General features: G+C 36.9%; 1 pseudogene; it reads left to right on the top strand.

Annotated features, from left to right (window-relative positions):
• Positions 1–946: 946 nt before the first annotated feature.
• LOC110561305 (histone deacetylase 1-like) lies at positions 947–2269 on the top strand (annotated as a pseudogene).
• The last annotated feature ends 2987 nt before the right edge of the window (positions 2270–5256 follow it).

Below are 5256 nucleotides of genomic sequence, written 5' to 3' on the forward strand. Positions count from 1 at the left end.
TTTTTAATTGTTGTCATGTACGTGTGTGTGTTCGTGTGTGTGTGTTCGTGTGTGTGTGTTCGTGTGTGTGTGTGTGTGTGTCTGTGTCTGTGTCTGTGTGGTGTGCCTGTGTGTGTGTGTGTGTGTGTGTGTGTGTGTGTGTGTGTGTAACGTGTTCAGCCTGAGCAATATTATTTGTATGTATACTTTCAGGGTGATCATTTGTTACTGGATAACAAGTTCCTGTGCTTTTCTTTGTGGGAAGACTCTTTCTCCCACTTTTAGCATAAAAAGGGTAATTCTCATAACAAACAATAAAGTGGAACTGTGCAGCTTGTAAATCTTTGAAGTTGGCATTTACGTTAAACAGTATTAACCCAGTCTCCAAGCTGATATACATAGCGATAGTTCATTCTTTTTAAAGCTAAAGAGTACTCTGTGGTAATTAAAAGCTTACTTGACCTTTCACCCACTGAAAAGATCTGAGCTGTGGGCCACTATTATTTCAGCTGTGGGCTACTATAGAATATCTAAGTAAAAATTTTCTATGAACTTAAATTTTACTTTTTATAGAGTAAATACTAGTAAATAACAGTAGTTGGTTATGGTTGATTATCCGCTGCATGGGTTAATTACATGATTTGTTTTTAAAGGCATATACTACCTGTTTTGTTGTTGTTATTTGGTGTTTTGTTTTTGTTTTCTGACAAATGCACGAATGCATGAAATTTCTGTATTCATGTCAGTATTTGATATTAGCAGTGTATCTATTAGAAATTTTAATGATTCAGTATTGATATTAGTAATCATTTTTTAAGTTTACAGTAAAATCCCTTATTTATGATGCTCCTTTTTTTTTTTTTTCTTTAAAAATGCATGTTGAGACTGACAGAAAAAGGGCTGGGCAGCAGCGAGAAAGATGGCACTCAGGGAACCAAAAAGAAAGTCTGTTACTGCTACACTGGAGATGAATCCTCACCGTCTGTACAACTCACAATTTGTTGCTCAACTATGGTCTCTACTGAAAAATGGAAATATATCGTCTTCACAAAGCCAATGCTGAGTCGATGACCAAATGCCATCATGATGACTACTTTAAATTCTTGTGTTCCATTCAGCCAAATAACATGTCTGAGTACAGCAAGCAGATGCAGAGATCCAGTGTTGGTGGGGACTATCCAGTATCTGATGGCTTGTTTGAGTTCTCTCAGTTGTCTGTTGGTAGCCTTGTGGCAAGTATTCTGAAACTTAATAAACAAGGGACATTACTGTGAACTGGGCTGGGGGCCTACATCATGCAAAAAAATCTAAAGCACCTGGATCTGTTATGTCAGTGGTATTGTCTTAGCCATCCTGGAACTGCTTTAGCATCACCAAAGGGTGCTATGTATTGTCATTGATGTTCCCCATGGCTATGGTGTGAAAGAGGTCTTCTAGACCACAGACTGGTCATGACTGTGTCCTTTCATAAATATGGAGAGTATCCCAGGAACTGGGATACTGGGTCTGACAAAGGCAAGGATTATGCTGTTAACTACCCGATCCCAGATGGGATCGATAATGAATCCTATAAAGCCATTTTCAAACCAGTCATATCTAAAGTAATGGAGTTGTACCCGCCTCGTGCAGCAGTCTTACAGTGTGGCTCAGATTCCCTGTCTGGGGATCTATTAGGTTACTTCAATCTGACCATCAAAGGGCATGACAAGTGTGTTGAATGTGTCAAGGGTTTCAACTTGCCTATGCTAATGCTGGAAGGAGGTGGCCATACCCTCTGTAATGCTGGTCAGTGCTGGACTTACAAAACATCTGTTGCCCTGGACACAGGGATCTCCAATGAGCTACTGTATAATGACTACTTTGAGTACCTTGGGCCAGATTTCAAGCTTCACATCAGCCCTTCCAGTATGACTAACTGGAACACTAATGAGCACCTGGTTAAGATCAAGCAGCTGCACTGAGGACTTGAGAATGCTGCTTCATGCCTCTGGGGCCAAATGTTGGCAACACATGAGGATGCATCCCAGAGGAGAGTGGTGATGAGGACTAAGAAGACCCTGACAAATGCATCGTCATCTGCTACTCTGACATACAAACTGCCTGTGCAGAAGATTTCTCTGATTCAGATAAGGAGGGAGAAAGTGGTCCCAAGAATTCATCTAACTTAAAAAAAGCCAAAGAGTCAAAACAGAGTAAGAAAAAGAAAAAGATCCAGAAGAAAAAAAAATCACAGAAGAAAACTAATGAGAAGCCAGAAGCCAAACGGGTTAAAGAAGTCAAGTTGGCCTGAGCAAGATCTGTAGCTCTGACTCTTCTGCAAACTCTTCACTTTCCCTCAATCTCTCATATTTTATGTTTTCTATTCCTCTGTGTATTTATATAAAATATATTAAATATAATGTCCTCGGAGACTAGATAGAAATTAGGGATCAGAGCCCAGGGCAGTAGTTCTGGGAGAACTCTTCCCAAACCAAAACTACCTTGTCCATCTGCCCCAGGTTTTAGCTGTGAACCATATAGGGTCTGAGTGGAGTGAAAACAACTGGAAGACAAAATCCTGAGCTGCCAAGTGTCTGCTTAGGAGCTCTGTTAATATGCCCCTAGTAAGTTTTTTAGAAGGGGTGATTGGGTCTTCTGGGACCCTTTATTCAGGCTTAGGTACTGTCAGCCATTTTTAGATTGGTTTTGTTTAAACCTTGTCACTGGTCTCAAGCAAACAGTTCTGCCGGTAGAGGTTGTTAGCCTAGCTTTATTTTTGGAATATTTTCATTTTGTGAGACTTTTGTAATAAAATAGCACATTTCTATATAAAAAATAAAACTAAAAGTTGTTGTATTTCCATTATCACAATATCACACAGAGTAGTTTTAGGACCAAAGCTCCACATGTTTATTCTTTTTCTCATTCCCCCAATTCCCTGGCGACCACTGGGTTTTACTCTTCATGAAGTGCTGTCTTTCAGAGAACCATGTAGCTGAAGTCCAATATACATAGCCTCTTAAAGTTAGCTTTGCAATGCAGAAATGCACATTTAGTTTCCTCATCATCTTCTCGTAATCTGAGGGCTTATTTTGCCTCATCAGTACAGAATATTCCATCACATTGGTGTGCTACGATGCTTATTGACTCACACACTGAATAAGAAATCATTTCCTTCCACATATTTATTACAAAGTGGCTGAAAATATTCCAGTTACAGCTTCTGAGTGAACACACATTTTTAGCTGATTGAATAGCTCCCAGGAGTGTTGTCCTTAGACTTTCTGTTTCCATTTTTTTTCTGTCAGGAACTGCTGAGATGTCTTCTAAGGTGCTGATACCACTTTGATTTTTCTCTCTCAATTTTTTTTTTTTTTTGGTGTGGCTTTAGACATTTCTAAATCTTTGCTGTGTATGGAATTGAAAAGTTATTTCCTTTGTGATTTTTTTTTGTCATAAATGAATTTTATCACCTTCTTTTCCTGCTTTTATCAGCATGTCTTTGCTCCTTTAGCCTGGGAAAATGCAGATAATGATTATTGCTTTTTGATTGAATACTAATGCTGAGCATGTGGAGTCAATGCTTCGTGGTTTTGTTCTATAATACAATGTACAAATGTTTTTCTACACTGTTATGTTTGGCTGCCTATTATACTTTTAGAACACTTGTCGAAGCTCATGAGTTACATTGTTCTGTGATTTTCTCCTTTTGTACTATAGTTGTCATCTTTTGGTATCAATGATAAAAAAAAAGTAATTCTCAACCCTCACAAGATAGTTGCAAAATATTCTGTCCTTGTAAGTTTTCTAAAACAAATTGTGAAATATTGAAGTTGGTCATTACAGAAACATATTTAGTAAAATTGAACAACAAAACCATCTCATCTTGAACACTTATTTTATGGATTATTATTAAATTTTTAGAACCAGATATCTAACAGTATTAGAAAGTTTAGATTTTATATGTTGTTTTAGAGAAGTTGAGGTTGGAATATGAAAGCCAATATTTTCTCTAAAACCTGAAAATTTACCTGTGTAGAAGTCCAGTCTTTTGTTAGGTATTAACTTGAAAAAAACTAAAGAATCTTCTCATAAGAAAACTCATAGTTTGTGTATTTGCTTAACTTGAACTAGTGATTAATTCCAAATAAGTGTTTGTTAACATGTGGTTGAAGACTATAAAAACAAAACAAAACAAAAATGTATTCAGCATCAATGTAACCATTTCATTAATATAAAATCAATATAATTTGTATAAAATAAAAATGACTTTCCTGTAAAAATAAAACTTGATCATATGTCTTATTTTATTATACATGTATGTACTTGTGTGTATTCAAAAATTCAAAAAGCCATTCTATAGAAACAACAAGACCTGCGAGATGAACAGCTAAGATACAGAGACCCTTGAGGGTGGCAATGAAAACACCCTGTGTCAACCACAGGAGAAAGGTCACAGGTAAAGACCAATGTCAAAATGCATCAAATCTCACACTTGAAATAATTTTTTTCCTTTAATTCTTTTCAGGATTCCTAGGTGAGTAACAAAGATGCCTGCTATAAGTCAACGATGTCTAGATTATTTTTTCTTTGTTTCGTTTTTCTTAGGGACATGCTCTCCTGTAGCCCAGGTTGGTCTCAAACTTGTAACATCCTGAGAGAGACTTTGAACTCTTGTTTCTCTTACCTCTACCTGCATACCTTCAGAAGTACACTATGACATTTGTCCAGACGATTTAAAAAAAAAATAGCCTTTATTTTTTAGGACAAGCTTTTTTTTTTTTTTTTTCTACACAGCAAGATGACTCACTTGGTAAAAACACTTGCCACCAAAAATGATGAGTTCTGTTCAATGCCTGAGACCATCATATTAGGAGGAGATAACTGACTCTAGTAACTTGTCCTGTGACCTCCTCACATTTCTTGTGGGATGAATGTTCCCACATACAAGCATATAGCCACATGCAGACAAATTTTTAAATGCAATTAAAAACATGTTTTAAAAGATATGGCACAGGGTATGTGAAAGAATAAGATGGCTGCCCAGAGCAATGTGTGTTACTCTGAAGATCTTGGAGCTGACCACTGAGACAGGAAACCCACCTGTTTGGATTTTTACACTATGTGCAATCTGTTGTTAGAAATGTTTTTATGGAGCAAGTTCTCAAATTATGACTTCAAATTGCCACAATAAGAATGGCAAGCAATGCTGTTCATTTCCCCATCAATCAAGATAGTTACTGTCAATATTTTAGAATGTTTTCTCACAATTATCCCATTTCCTCACAGAAAAACATC

The sequence above is a fragment of the Meriones unguiculatus genome, chromosome 3 (genome assembly GCF_030254825.1).
Source record: "Meriones unguiculatus strain TT.TT164.6M chromosome 3, Bangor_MerUng_6.1, whole genome shotgun sequence".
Lineage (NCBI taxonomy): Eukaryota > Metazoa > Chordata > Mammalia > Rodentia > Muridae > Meriones > Meriones unguiculatus.